Genomic DNA, 16,442 nt, shown 5'->3' with positions numbered 1-16,442 from the left:
GGAAGAGAAGGCCCCAGGGAGACCTTATTGGCCCTTCCAGTACCTAGAGGGGGCCTACAGGAAAGATGGGGAGGGACTCTTTATCAGGGAGCGTAGTGATAGGATGAGAGGTAATGGTTTTAAGCTGAAAGAGGGGAGATTTAGGTTAGATATTAGGAAGAAGTTCTTTACTGTGAGGGTGGTGAGGCACTGGAACAGGTTGCCGAGGGAAGCTGTGGCTGCCCCATCCCTGGTAAGCGTTCAAGGCCAGGCTGGATGGGGCTTTGAGCAGCCTGGTCTAGTGGGAGGTGTCCCTGCCCATGGCAGGGGGCTTGGAACTGGGTGATCTTTAAGGTCCCTTCCAACCTGAATCATTCTGTGATTCTATGATAACACAGCTTGGCCTGGTTTTCTGCTGCCCGTGTAGTTCCTTCAGTGCGCACGAGGAAAATAAGCGTGTAAAACCTGAGCATCTTATTGCATACTAATTTTAAAAGTGGTGAAAGGATGTACCAGCAAGTGATGAATCAGGCCCTTGAAAGGACAGCATGGCTTGGTTTTTTTCAGTGGTGACAGGGACTGAATAATGTGTACTTTTGTTCTGGAGGCTAAATATTAAAATATGAGGGGAGTAAAGCTAAACGATATACAAATACACAGCGTTTTTTCCCCTCAACAAACACAGAGTTAAAATTCAGCTGCTTGGTAAACCCCATTTAAAGATTAGAGCACTGAAGAAACAAACCCTAGACAATCTTTTAATATAACAACAGCATAGTCTGGTTTCTTTTAAAGGAAGAAAAATACCCTGAAGATTATATGCAGGTAAGAAACATATTGAGAGAAACTTCCTAAAACAGAAGTTTAGTTCTCTGTTTAGCTTTGGTTTGAAGATGAAAAGCCTCAGGGAGACAGGAGAGGTGGAATGCAAGCAACTTTAGATCTAGATCAGGCTGCATCACCTGCATCACCAAAGAAAATTTGGGAATTGGTAGTACAGTTTTGAAAAGACACTGCCAAGATAAATTCTTTTCAGTGTAATTAGTAAAGAAGGAAGAAAGTGTTCAGTTGTTTCATGCTCACCATCTGCCAGTGTTGTATTTCTATTTTATAAGGATTTTCTACTTCATGTTGCTGCAGTTGGTTTTTGGAGGGAGGAAAATAAAGAAAATAAAAGACAGCATTGAACAGGGAAGGGGTGAACTTAAGGATAGGACTGGAACACATGTGGATCCTTTCAATGTGTGGGAAAAGCCAGGCAGGACTCAGTGGTTTGATTTAGACCCAATACCGTGTTTTGAATAGCTTGCCCCTAGCAAACCAGTCGATAATGGTCTCTGCTTTTGGTTAGTGCTTGCCCTCTAGATCGGAATAGCATGTTGTAGTGCACTTCCAGATGTGATTTCCCAGGGTGATTCAAAGGCTCAAAATACTTCAGTGAGTCACAAAGCAGGGTGTCAGTAGCCACATTTTTCAAGATCATTCTGTTCAGGCAAGAGCCCAGAGAGGAGGATGTAAAAGGCTACCCTGCGGTTTGATTGCAAAACTGTTGGCTCCATGTTCTCGTGAAGTCTATGTACAAATATGGCTGGAGCCTGACATCTTATAGCTCTGTCATGTCTACACATTTTCCAACATCTTTTTTACGCAAAGACTACAAGGAACATCAGCCAACACATGGCTTGTATTATTTTTGCATTATTATTGTTATGATTTTGCATGTTGACTAATCTGTTATTGCGGTGGTGTATCACTGAAACAAAATGTGGCGTTATTTCGACAGGGAAATGTACGTCATGTCACACAGCTGCTTTGTGATATATTGCACTGCATTATTAGTTTGGTATTTTCCATTAATATGAAAGGGAAGAAGGGAGCAGAAGAATAAGAGATGTCCATCTGGCCATGAATTTTCCCTCTCCTTCATAGGCTTTCATGTCCTCTACCAATTAGTCGCCTTCCCTGCACTACGTGGTGTGCTTGCCCACTCAGAGTTTAGCTGGCAGTTCAGACACAGTTTGTTCCCGCTGCAAAATCACTGCAGGCAAAGCAGCTCCACCAGTCTTCCTGTGCAGCCCTGTGGGTTGCTTGACTGCCAGGCTTGGAAAATAGGAGTGCGTGCTTCTGGGTTTAGCTCAAATATAAAGATTCAGGCATTTTCAAGTAAGTGTGATCCTGCTTGTTTTCAAGTTACCAGGTTTATTTGAAAAAACAGTTTATATAGATTACTTCAGATAGTTTTGGGTTTTTTGTGATGATTTTTGATGTGAAATAACTCAAATTTTATGTTCACTGCCAGATTTGCTGAGGTTTCATGATGCAGGTTATTTATGTACTTCACTGGAGATGGAGATTTATGGAAGCAAAAATATATGCAATTAGATGCTTTAGTGTATTTCTGTTTAACTTTTAGAGAGAAAAATCTCAGAAGTTATTTTGAACAGTTGATAAAAGTTTTATGATTATATGACTGTATTATGATTTGCCAGTCCCTTTTTTCACTTTTACTGCCTTGGTTTGTTTGCTTGGCTGTTCATTTATTGATCTGATTTTATTCAGTAAGAGCAGCAATGATTATAGACATTCATTTCCAATAAGGATCTTATGTTACTTTGTTAAAAACAAAACCTTACATCACCAGAAAAACTCTTTTAAAAATTCTGCTCTGAATAGAAAGTTTGAACAGCTGAAAAAAATCACAGCAATATGTGTATATGTATAGGGTGCTTTTCCAGGGAGGCAGAGGAGGTGTTGATTTGATAGGGGCCCTGCTATCTTCAGAGGAATCCTAAAACAGTTGTGTGTTTAGGCACTCTGACTTCCTTTGAAATGAATCCTTTTCTCATAATTTAAAAGAAAATTGTGCATAATGCAGGCTCTTAGCCAGCATGCTTACTGTCTTCTGTTGGTCATTATAAGGCAGAGAGCAAATGTTTTACTTGGGAGACAGGGTGCAAACCTTTTACTTCTATGTCAGAGCAGCATCCCATGCAAAATAGACCTCAAGATGTGACTGAGACTGCTCACTGTCATAGCATCAAACCAAGAGCGCACACCATGGCCACTCACGGTGTGAGGTTTTAGCCGGTATTCGGAGTTGTGTTTCAGTGGACAGGTGGAAGTAACGATGACAATAAGAATGTCTTTGATGCCGTATTTAGCAAGTGCTCTTTTCCTAATGTAGGAAGATCAAACAACAGGAAGCAGTTTCTTCACTTGTAATACGAAGAAGCTTGGCTTCACATCCAGTACCCTGTCTGAAAATCTGCCTCTCTTTTACAGGGAGGAATAAACTCTTGATTTCCCTGCTGCCCATGACTTCCCTGTTGGGTTTGCTCCTCCGTGCAAGTTTAATGCAGGAAAAACACCTGGAACCAAGTCAGTTCTTTGTCCTTTTAGGTATATCTGTAGTACCACAGTTGGAATAGCCCGAAAGCCCCGTCCCCCTCCTAGGAAGCTTACGCCTTGACTGTGCTCAGGGCAAGCAAAGCAAAGCAAAGCCCCGAGTTAGGGAAATCTCGCCTTGCACTGGAGGCTATTACATTTTTGTCCCCATGAGTGATGTGTTCTGAAACCCTGATAGTTCCTATAATGAATGTAAACCACATCACACCAGGTGGCCCAAAACTGCAGAATTTTGTCGAGCACATCTGTCAGAGACAAATGAAGTGTAATTTACTGTTCACATTGGTCTTTGAGTGGTGGCTTTCGTTGTCTCAGCTGACATCTAACAAAGACCATTCTAATCATCCTCCATTTAGTTTGGTGGCTAATAAACATATCAAGAGAAGGGGTGGTGTTTGCTCATAGTCAAGCCTCCTCTAAGACATTGAGAAGATAAGCACTGAAAAGTAAGGACTTCCTGCTGGTCCAACTGGATGACTGTTGTCTGCTTAAGAACTACTCACCTGTGGGAGTCAAATACACTAAATCTATCTAAATCTACACTAAATCTATCTAAGTAAATCTGTAGAGCTGAGCCCCTCAGTTACATGCCCTTTAAAACAGGGACCTACATGGGAACTACCTTTTGCTTCCACTGACTAGTCATCTGTTGTCTTGCGGCACATACTCTCTATACTGTGAATCTAAAATACAAGTTAGTTACGAAAAGAGGCAAGAGCGAATACTAGTTCTATAAACTGAACGGGAAACTTTGGTTCCACGTGTTTCTTTTGTGTTTCCTGTGACTAAGAAAACAGTGTTAGAGGACATAGGAAACATATCTGAGTTGTGTACATGTGGATGAGCTAACGTTTGCAGTGACTTGGAGTTGTGGACATAATCTGGTATATGCTGTTCAAGCTTGAGTCTAGCATGTCTTTTTTTGTGCTTTTTGTATTAAAACTGTGTTTGGCATATCATATTTTGGTTGAGGTGCCAGTTTGGAGTTCAGTAATGCGGCACGTATGTATTCAGAACAACAAGGGTCAGGTTTTGCACTTTCATTTTTTTTTGGTGTTGAAAGGCATCTGCCAATTAGTCTGAAACATTCAGGGATCCCCTGCTGTTATTTTTCAGCCATGATCAACTTGCTAAAATTTATTCAAAGTCAGCACTCCATGTTGAGCTAATGATGTTATTGGATTGTTCTTCCTGTTAGGACTTGCTTGATTTGAACGAGGAGGGCACGGCTACCTCCCAGTGATGCCCAGTATACCAGTGACTTGTGGTTATAAGCATAAGGGAATAGTGCAGTGGCTACTGGCACACGGCAGTTTGGCATGTTACGCTATTCATGCATTTCCTATGGGCTGGGTTTTGAAATCCTTAGGTTCCAGGAGGATGTACACAGACATCTCATGAATAGCGACATTTATAAACCCACCAAAGTAATTACTAGGCAGCGCGTATTCATGTGACTACTATAATGCTTGTAATTATGTTGACTATAGTGTTAGGTGCACATATTTGTAATATTTGAATAATGGAAAATACACTGCTTGTATTTTAATAGGTTATCAGCTTTTAGCTCATTAGCTATTACAATTCTCCAGTATTATATAGACTAGAGGTGTATTTGGTTTATTTTCCGTAGTCACATGGGTAAACATACTGCATGGGTGTTCCTCTGATTCACAAATGAAATAGCAAATACAAAGAAATTCCTCTTTTATTTATGAAGATAAGTTTCACATCAGTGGGTGAAAAGGAAAAGGCTAAAAATATTTTTATGCCTGTAAGTTAGATTTCAGTTAGCACAAGCACTACTGTGTGTGATCTCTTAATTTATATGTGTGGCAAACTCAAAGGTGAGATGACCTAGATCTGATTGCGATCTTGTATCAGTGTAAAGCAGGTGGACAGCGGCGGCTCCCCATGCAGCCACAATGCTCTTGTCGGTGGAAGTCAGCCTGAGATCAGAATCTGAAAAATTTACATAGTCTAGATAAGCAGGTGAAACTTTATATTTTGTGTTGCTAGTTTCGAAGGAACTGTGAAAGGAACCACCATCTTAGCTGGGTTTCTACTTGTCTTCAGTTTTCTACTGTCTTCTTTTCTTGTGCTGTGAAGTACAACAAAAAACTAAGCTAAGATATTAGTGTAAAATAAAAGGCTATCTCGAACTTCAGAAAAGGAACCTACTCAGAACAGTCCATCTACTACTAGTGGGGCATACGACTGGGTTTCTGCAATAAATGTACCACAGGGTACCTTGGGTCCTTTCTGAGCAGACGAAAAGGGATTTCTGAACAGAGCATGGTCATCATCACTGGAGCATTTGTTGTTCTGGAGAGCTCTCCTCTGTGTTCAGGATAGACAATAAGTATACTAACGTGATGAATTTTTGACCCTTTTAACTTTTTCAAGGATAGTGGCTTATTGTAATGGAGCACTTGCATAGATTTGTGCCATACATGTATTTTTTGGATGCTGCTGGGTAAAAATAGCTGCAAATTGCCAAGAGCTCTTCTCAGGTATAAATGTGAATTTCATAAGTCTTTTTATTTAAGGTTAATTTAAAGCAAAACCAAGGGAAAAACCTCCAAGGTCTTTGTTTAAAAAAAACCCCAACAAACAATAAGAAAGAGTGTGTTGGGAACATTAAGCTTGTGAAAATCTTAATATAGGAAATAACACCTTAAAAGAAACAAAGGTCTAAGCTTTTGCTCATATGTGATGGGCGTCCTCAACCTAAAGTCCAAAAGTACTAGATTTTCTTTCCAAACAGGAGGTGTCTTCTGAATATTGATAAGCAATCACACAAATCAGTTAGAATAAAATAATAAAATGTTGTTTGGAGGCATAAGGCAAGGTTGCAATCTAACCAGACTTTAAAACTATGCAAGTTTTAAAAGGAAGATAAGAGAATACAGAAGTACTGCGGCTGATATTAGAATTGTTAGGCATTGGATTATACTACTTGTACGGTTTCAAGCAAATAACTGAAACTTTAGGCTTCTGTTTCCCATACAATGAGATAGTGTTCCTTACTTTCACTAGAGAAATGAACATTGTTTCTCAAAAATTTCTTCTCTGTGATTTATTCATATTGTATGGGTTTTTGGGCAGTGGGTGGGGGGTTAAGCTATGTGGTCTTATCAGCATCTTTGTGGAAATGTTTTCATGGCACTATGGAAACAAAGATCTTTTCTTGAGTCCCAAATTGAAATTCTTGCATTGTACATTTGAGCAACTTTGATCTGTAACATAGTTTAATGAAAAGTTATCGAGGAATATTTTAGTTATTTTATAGAGAATACTGAAGAAATGCTTGTTTGCTTGTTTCTTGTTTTCCTCAGGTTATTCTACATTTAGACTGTGGCAATCCATTACTGTGGATCATATTAATGTCATTTTACATGAATTTTTCAAATTTCTATATGAACTATGCATTTTTATTGCAAATGGTTAGGGTTTGGTTTTGTATTGACTGACTGTATGAAAGCTTCAAAATGTGTGAATATATGTTTTTAAAACATTACTAAACAAACTATTTTGTAATCTCCCTGTCTTCCTCCTACATACATCCTCCAAACAAAAAGTTATGCTAAAGGAATTTGAACTTAAGACCACCTCCCATTTCTAAGTTTGTGTTTGATTTTGGTTGTATTGAATTCAGAGCAGAAATGAACTCTGAAGGAATGTAGTGCAAGAGCCCAGCTCTGGATGACTGGCTTTCCTCCCAGTTTTCCCACACCAACCTAAACCTCTGAGATAAGAGATCCCCCTCTCCGAAAACAAGACTTGGACAAAGTGCAAATTCTTCATTTCCTGAAATCTTCTTGTATAGGCCAACAAACAAGCAGGTCAACATGCAGGTTGCAGAACTGAAACTGAACACCAGCTCAGTTTCCCTGGATCAATGAAGTGTAATTTGAGGCTTGTGGTTGCCTGTCCAGCTTGGAGAACCAACACAGAGAACAAAGGCTCAACACTGGTTCCCTCGGATATTTGAGCCGCAAAATACTGTTAGCAGTGTTCTCTTCTGCTGGCGTTTGGCTCAGTGCTGTGCTGTTTAGATAGGTCAGGTGTAAATTTATTGTGATGGTTATGCCAGCAAATTCTCCTAGAACAGAAGCAGCTTGTGCTGTCCCTGTGTAGGTAACATGAAATGTACAGGAATGTGTGCTGTCTTGATTTGAATGTCTTTGCAGCATGGCTGCTGCTTTTTGGATGGGGAGCCTTCTTTGGTCAGTAGAAACTCGGGCTCGAAGTGTTTTAAACAAAGCACTTCATTTCAGGATGAAATTAATCCTGCATTTCAGGATGCTAATTAATAATTAGGATTTACTGAGTGTTCACTAGGATGCAATCAGATCTGTATTTTAAGTGAGTTTGGTGGTTTTGTTTGTTTATTTTTACTGAAGAGCTCATTAGAAGTTGATGGGAGTTGAGTGCATCTGGGCCTAATCATGCACCTCTTCCTGAAGTGCCTAATTCAATTGATTGGGTTGTTTAGTGACGAGAAATACAATGTCAGCAGGGCCTTAATTATTTAATCTATCTAGCCACACCATGAGCATTATGAGTTAACGCATAGAGGTAGCTGAAAACTCTTACATCTCCATGTCTGAGCAGAAACACTGGAAAAGGAAAAAGGTATCTTTTATTAGTGTGTATATGCCATATTGTACAATTACTGCATGACGTGTGTCCATAAAAGGTGTGCCACATCATGATAGTAATTAAAATTTTATCTGTCAGTTTGCTCAAGTGTGATTGAATTATAATGTTCATGTTAAATGCACAATATCAAATGTAATTGATATATCTTTCTGCTCTTCTGCAGATTACACCATCTTACTTAAACTGCAAGACACGAATATTTCTTGAACATTAAGAGCTTTTCAGGTAAGGACTGAGTTGTCATTTTCTTTCTATGAAGACCGTTGTTGTTAATAATCACCAGCATGAAGTAAACACCAAGGACAGGTTCTGTTTGTGAACTACACTTCGAAAAGCTGAGAAAAATTATTCGAGATGTTCATGGTGATACAGGCTGTGGTAAACAGGCTACTTGAGAAAGACACATGTATGCACATTTGGATGATCTTACTATTTGGAATTCTTGGAACCTAGGAGGTCTTGCAAGAAGGGATGGATAAAGAATTGTCCTCTGACAGAAAAATGGGAGCCAGCTGAGCAAGTGGCTGGAGGTAGTAGGCAGCAATCTGACACCAGGTTTTAGCAGCATGATGCTGGTGTAGGCTGCTTGTCATTGTCCATCTCGTATTTTCAGAGAAGCATTGGTAGACCTAAACTTCATGTTCAGGAAATGTCCCTAGTGCCCTTGGGGTTATTGCTAAATAATAGCGTGCCCAGCAAGTTAAGTTGTCGGTTTTTGACGGATGTCTCCCCTGGGATAAAGAAGTAGTAGTTCTGCACAGTGAAAAGTCAGCAGCTTTTTTTTAAATAATCTATTAAAACTCCTGCCTTCTGCTTAAGAAAAAGGATTTGAGGCTTTTCAGGAGGATTGTTGAAAGATTAAATAATTACTCTGTTCATTATGGGAAAAGCCCCAATTTGCTGGAGATGGTGCTGTAAAGCCATATAGTCACAGCTGATATAAAAATAAAATGTGAAAAGTTCTACCTTGTCACATAATGGGGTAGGGTTGTGTTTATTTTACTTCTGATGCAGACTGGTACAATGCTGGTAAGCAGTTCACTCGACTACAAGTAAAGGAGACGTATGTTAACTTGATAGATATTTACAAAACATATGAAGGTACCTTGAATTTATGAACTGTCAATCTACTTTTCCAAGGTAATGAAAACTTTGGGAGCTGTTCAGTCTACAGAGCCCTTGCCATCCTTTCAGTTTCTCCCATTTAATTCATCTATAGACCTTATAAACAAAATACAGGAAGTTGTTGAAATTGGGTAATTAAACATTTTTCCATACAGAGATAGCTCTTCCTGACTGCACCATATTCTGTTACCTTGCCTGAGTATCATAAAGAGCCTGAAATTGAGAAATTGTGTTGAAATTCCTTTGGGTTTGCATTCTTGGAACTTTTCCTAGAGCAATTTCACAACTTAATTTGCATTTGGTGTTAGAACATTTATAAGACTCTGGTGCTTTGTTACTTATGCCTAGGTTTTGAAAGGAAAAAGAATGAATGCCTGTTAAGTTTAAAATAAAATTGTAGCCTTTTCTTATAAAAATGGACATGTTATCATTGAAGTGCTAGAAAGTTGCATGGAGGTATAAAGAAAATAAAAAGCTATCTGTATCTTCCAAAGTTTATAACCTAAGCAAATGAATTAAGCATAATCTTTTCTATGTTAATCTTTATTTAGACAAGAACATGGTATATAAGAATTTTTAAGACCATTAAAATGCTATTAATTTTCTGTGTTCAATCTCAAATCTTTGTCTTGCCATGTCTGTAGAAAATTATTATTTTTCTTGTTAGATGTACAAACAGGTTTTAAACTGAATTTAGAAATATTTCCTTTTACAAGAAACTTTTTGGTTTTGAACCTATTGGTTTTGAATCTTTTTAAGGTTAGTAGTCTATTTACCATATGTAACTATGTGATAGGAAATGCTGGTCCTGCTTCTCCAATATCCTAGTTTATTGTTTATCTGCTTGAATCTGAGTAAAAATGAGTACAAAGATGATATTAGTATATCACGCATCTCTTATCCATATCATGCAATTTAATTGCATGGATGTATACATCACACTGGTTGTACATCTGCATAGATGTAAATGGCTTTACTGCTTCACTTTGAAGACCTCCTGAAGGTCATTGGATTACTCTGTACTTACAATGTCTCTCTGGAGGAAGGTGATACCTTGGACATCTTATATTATGTGCCTAGCCAGTTCAATCATTTCAGGAAGAAAATGCACTAGTAAATTAAACACAGAAAGAACCACAGGTAGGTCCATGTGTTTTCTATGCAATTCCTGTACTATTGCTTGGTTTTAGAATTATACTTGCATAATACACAAATTTTGAGCTAGCATACACTGCATTGTAGGATTCTGCCTGTAAAATGCTGTAGAAGATTGTCCACTCTTTTAGCAGTAACTTTTTAACACTTGATAATTCAAATCAAGCTTTGAAGTTTTAGTGACTACTTAAATTTTGAATGCCCTCCCTTATGCAATGATTGAAGTAGCTCCAGTAGGCTGTACTGGTTGTGTCTGCCACTGCTTTACCAATATAGGGAATTGTTGTACTTCGAAGGCTGTGTATTTTATTTGTATGTCTGCACTTCCATTTATTACTGGAAAAATCAATAATAAATGATAGGAAAAAGTAACAATAAGTCTGGTGTTTCATGCATTGTGCACCTGAAAAACCCATTTGAGCTTGGTTTTGCTTTGAGAAGGACTTTAACTTAATTATGTTTATTCCACAAATATTTCTTCTGTGGAAAGAAGAAATAACAATATAATAATAATAAAAAACAATAACATCAAACCTAATAACTTCAGCTGAAAGCATTTTCTGCTAGTATTTCACATGGAACCAATGAAGCTGAGATAAGGATATGGCAATACTGAGAAAACTGTTGCTCCACGACCTGGGCTGTAAACCATTCTGATTCTTCAGCTGACTCTTATTAGGCCCATAGTGAGTTGTCTTAGGGAGTACAACCACTTGAAACCTATTTCTTTTGTGCGGGAGGAAGAAGACAGAGGTAGCTTTCATGTAGTTTAGCTTCATAAGCTGGTGTCACAGACAGGGTCATGAGAAAAGTGGCAGTAGTCCAAGGGAAATAGGAGGATGGTGTGGATGGGACTGGGAGAGAAGAGCAGAGTAGTCCCTTCAGTGGCATCCTACTGTTGTCTGAGTCCAGCTGTGTCATAAAACTGCTCTTTGCAAGTTGGTGAGGAATCCTCCATTCTGCTGAGCAGTGCAGAATAAAGGGGCGAGTGCCTTACTAGTATCAGACCCCATGAAGCTTCTCCATCCCACTATCTCTGAAGGAAAATACTTCCCGAGACTCCCTTCAGCTCAGAGGTCTTTTAAGACTCCTGTTCTTCCTCCTCCTGAACCCTTTTGGCAGATTCAATTTACGTCACGCTCTGGGGATTTGATTAATATCCTATTATTGGCCCAGTCCTGAAAACCCCCCCACTCAAGGTTGGCAAGTGTGCTGTTGCATCTCGGTATAGACCAGTTCTGGTCCTGCACATTCAAGCTATGGCACATTTACTGTATGGGAAAATACACCCAAACTATGTTTACTTGATGAATAGGTGGCACTAGAATGTGAAATCTACCCTAGTAACAGAGTGAATGAATTTACTCAGAATAGAACTTTTAAGCAGTTTTTTACCATACGCCTTAGTATCATAATTTTAAATTAGATTTGCTCAAAATGGAAATCCAGATTCAAGCTGACATCATAACACATGACCTCCAGTAGCAATGAAAATTGAAAACATGAGGCAAGGGCATTAATCACTGAATAGTTTGTAAGCTTGCCATGAATGTTCATCTGAAATGTTAACGCTATTTTATTATATCAAATAACAGCTTAAAGTCAAAATTTATGAATACTGTGGGGTGCCTAAGATAAGGCATCCAGACTCATTTTACCATACCCTGGCTCAAACCTTTTGAACCTTTATTTAAGTGCACAGAGCTATTTGCATGCATAACCTATTGCTTTTACTGGAACTGGAAATGCTAGCAAGATAGTAGGGATCTGAGTTGGCAGCTAGACTTGTGTGAACTCAGAAATTTGTTTGTACGTACCCAGTTGCAGGAGGAAGTGTTAAATGGCCTCAGTGTGGATGCATTTGTGAAGTTAGGGTCATTGTTTTCTGGGGGTTTTTAGTTTGCTTAGCAATTTGAATTTTGGTTTGGATTTCTGTTAGTAATTATTTTTTATAGAGACAGTTGTAGTCGTAGTAGTAGTGTTGAATGTAGTTTAATATGGAGTATAATGAAAGCAATTTAACATGTATGCATAACTGACAAGGGCTGTAATCAAACAGATCTTTTCAGATGAAGTGATGGAGTTATCACTTTAAACCCATTTGTAGTTTCATTAATTTTTTGAGTTTCAAGGTATTTTCATTGATTTTGTTTTTTTTGTAGCTGGTATTTTATAATTAACAGCTGCAAAATGTATTTCATATTTTGAAAAGAAAGAAATTTAAGAATGTTGTATTAACTTTCATTTGATCTCACATTTATAATGCTTCCTTTATTGTATATTCCCTTTACATGTGATTTCATCAGCTTATTCAAAAGCTGATTATTCAAAATTTCATATATAGTTGACTTCAGTGGAGTTTGGAAAAACACAAGGGAAGGTGGGATTGTTACTTTGTAAACTACTCACAGCCACTATTGAGTTGAGGGTCTTCTCTCTTGTCTTGAAGAATATACCTCTTGCTCCTTCTGCCTTCCCAGTATACGAGTTAAACTTTGCCTGTGGTAATTGTGTCTGGTTTGTTGTGATCCGTATATTTTTATTGTGACTTAAAATATTAAACATGATCAGTCTTGCTTTACTTTTTCAGCTCCTGAATATGCAAAGCGCCAGCTTGAATGTTTAAAGAATGTGGGGTCAAAATATGATCTCACATTAGCAGGAGTATATGCATGTTGTGCTAAGTACTTATGCATGTGTTAGGAAGACATATTTAGGCCACCATCAGAAAAACCTAATGAAAGCCCTAGGGAGGAAGGTGTAGCATATCCGAAATGGGATAATGTAAAGATAATTTTTGAGAGATCCAGATAACCACAACACTTATCTGTTTTCTACCACAAACCCTCCTCTTTTCGATGTACCCTAGGGAAGAGAAGCGTAATGGTTGAGCGCGCCTTGATTGGGCTGTGCAATTTCGAGTGGTATTGAAGCACGCTGCAGCAAGAGGTGCGAACTTGCTAGGGCCCAGGAGTAGCATCATATAAATGAAGAATGTCTGATTGCTAATTGTAGGTCAAACAAAGTACCTGAATAGGACTCCCCATAGCTGCGTGCTTTAATTCACAAGTTGGGGGGGGGGTGGGGAGGAACCTCGCCAGAACACCCTTCCTAATGAACCGAAGTTTATACCTGGTGTTTAAACGTCTCACTTGTCAATAGAGAATCTTTTGCTGGGAGAGGTTCTTTGTTCCTATGTAGCCTGAGCCAGTGATTTCAAAATGGGTTTAAATGCTTTTATAGGTGAAAATGAGCTGAATTGACAGTGAGCTGGTTGTGGCTTTTGTATTTTGCTTTATTGGGTAGTTCCAGTAGTAAACTGAATTTATTGAAGTAAATGTACAAAATTACCTTAATTGCCTGTTCTCAATAATATTTTTAAGGAACTTTACTCTTTGCCTGTTTTTATTTTAATGTAAGGTATATGGTGCAGCTTGTATACGCATATTGTTTGAAGGCTTTGAATGGCTTGCCTGTCTGATCCATTTTAATAGATTCCAGCCTTTTTCCATGACATCATTATTGTAACAGACTTCCTAGAAAATATGAACAGCTGCTGTGTATTTTTTTCCCGTGTTTTATATTAAAACTGTAGCAGCTTTTCCGTTCTCTACAAATGACAGCAAGAGTCTTGTCTGATGTAAAACAAAATGAAAAAAAGTCAAAGTAAGGACCTGTGATACTGTTAACAGGCCAGTAATGTAACAGGTCCCCATGTATGAATCGTTTCATAATGCAATAAGGGATTACTTATGCTGCTGTCATACTGGTCAAAGGTTGGTCCCATTTCCTTTCCCCCCTCCCCCTGAACTAAACTGTGCATCATTAAAGATGATGAAAACAGTATTGTACTCAGCTTCCTGGCCCAGATGGCAATTTGCATGAAGAATTTTATTGTATTTTTTTTTCCTAATATCCTTCTTATGTAGGCTGTGCATAGAGGTTTTAAAGTTCTTTTCAGTTCTTATAGTTCAGGTCAAGGAGACTTGCTTCATTGTTTCTCTGTGCATCCTGGCATTCAGGGATGGTTTAGAGGCTGCTTTACACAGAGCCTAGAGTATTAAATAAAACGAGGAATGCATCAGGCTTGTTCTTCCACCTAATTTTCTGTCTGGCTCCATCTTTAAATAGCTGAAAGGTGTCAAAGAATGATGTGAGCCTTTAGATCGTTATATTGTGTTTTGTCTGGAATACCTCAACCAGAGTTTTAGAATCTTTTAGGTGACTTGTACGAACCAACCAGGAAATCTGGTATGTTTCATTCAGCAATATCTGCATTTGATTTAACAAAAATAGCAGGTATAAACAGAACCTATCCTTTATGTGGCTCTAAATAGAAACATGCAGCGCTGTGCAGGATAGCGAGGTGCTTGTGGGTCACTCCTGCCATCCAGCAAGCCAGGAGTTAACAGCCAGCTTGGGTCTCACCTGGGTGCTCCAGCTGGAGTAAGGAGACAACACTGACTGTTGATGGAACAACTGCTGCTTAGAGAAATCTGCAAAATCCACTGTAAAGTCCAGCTTCTTGTTAGCTGGGGTGGGTTTGCTTAATGGTTCTGCAACCAGGGATCAACTTCAGCTGGTCTTTTTCTTTTCTGTGTTCCTCTGCGATTCTTTTTAGACTTGGCACCTGTCTAGAAGATACAAAAATCAGGCTGGGTTATTGGGGAAATGCCCAACCCATGTATTTCAGTATATGGCTCCAGTAATGCATGAACTGTGCTGCCCCCAGAGCTGTCTGATCCCGTGGTAGATTGTGGCTGTGGTGCTCATCTGCACCCGGGGATGTCTGGTCCAGAGGTGTGCTGAGTATGGATCGCTGTAGAAAGTTGGTCCCAGCTGCAGTGTGAGAGCTCAGATGCCAATTTGGGTGTTTGGTGTCCAGGAGTGCCCAGCAGGCTCCAGCCCTGCACTGACTCACGTGAGAAGTGCGGCCAGTCTGACTCAGGAAGGGCATGCTGGAGTCCAGCTGACCTAGAGACTGACCAAGCCTTATGATGTAATATGGCCATAAAACAAGTCATCATCAGCTAATGCTGCTGTCTTAATTGTCTTAGTCCAGTGTCTTTTGGGGTGCTTTCTCCCTTCATTTGAAAATAAGACACCTGTATTTTGTCTCCTGTGTGTGAAAAACATACAGCAACTATGTACCTCTCTCTTCTTTGTAATGCAGGGAGATGGTTTATGCACCAGGTAAGTGACCGTGAGCTGATTGAAAAACACTAAAAGAAAATCGATACTAACCTTGCAATGAGAAGATAGATAAGGACAGGGCTACATTGACCCTGTCTGTGGTCTTCATCAAATGGTGCCCATTTTGTGGCTGCATATAGAGAAATAATTTCATGAACGAAATAACTAATGCCTTCTGGGGATTATCAGTTACAAGCCCTTCTTTATCTGTTAGGAGGAACTTTACAAAAGGCTGCTTGACCTGTTCTCCATTCGTGTCCTAAAGCAGACTGGAAACCACATAATATATAAATTATATTAATGCAAATTATTATTAGCCCAGATGCGGAAGAACACATGAAAATTACCATCTGGTTTATAATCAAAGAAGGCCTAAACCAGCATGTGAATGATGCCTATAGAAAAACGCTAAGGTCATTACTTCAAATATTTGAGGCATCGTGGTACCCAGCAAGTGATGGTCAATGTCCGTGGCTTCTGTGCCCACTCCCTGCTGAAGGTCAGCTCACACGGGGGGTTGTACAGCTAACACAAATCCAGTTTCAATCAAACAATTTTTGAAACTCATTTTTTATCATTCTCTTCTTGTTTATATTGAAATGAGCGTAAAAAAACCCTGATGTTCAGTGGAACAAAATCTGTGTATCATTTTCACCTATTTTTTACATGTAATTAGAAAACAAAATGAGGAAACAATGTGTTTTGTAGAACATATTTTTGAGACTGTAGTTCTTACCATACGACTTGTGCTCTGAGGAAAGTGTCTTTCCCATTACCCTAAAATTCCCCAATATGGGGAAAACTGTAAGGACTTGTACGGATTTTAGCTTACTGTTTGTCTTTTTTTAAAGCATGTAGAAATTAATTTTTTCCTTCCCCTTCCCTCATATAATTTTAGAAATTCTTGCTCTCTGGCATTG

General features: G+C 38.9%; 1 protein-coding gene across 4 annotated transcripts in view; it reads left to right on the top strand.

Annotated features, from left to right (window-relative positions):
- BMPR1B (bone morphogenetic protein receptor type 1B) overlaps positions 1-16,442 on the top strand; it is a 256,987-nt gene that overhangs the window by 92,731 nt on the left and 147,814 nt on the right. For all 4 annotated transcript variants that reach the window (XM_063336739.1, XM_063336742.1, XM_063336741.1 and 1 more), the window contains one exon: positions 8,213-8,274. The gene's annotated coding sequence lies outside the window, so the exon portion shown is untranslated. The remainder of the gene's footprint in view (positions 1-8,212; positions 8,275-16,442) is intronic.

Source organism: Chroicocephalus ridibundus, chromosome 5 (assembly GCF_963924245.1).
Source record: "Chroicocephalus ridibundus chromosome 5, bChrRid1.1, whole genome shotgun sequence".
Lineage (NCBI taxonomy): Eukaryota > Metazoa > Chordata > Aves > Charadriiformes > Laridae > Chroicocephalus > Chroicocephalus ridibundus.
Note: the sequence above shows the minus strand (reverse complement) of the source record. Positions and strands in the feature narration are given on the sequence as shown.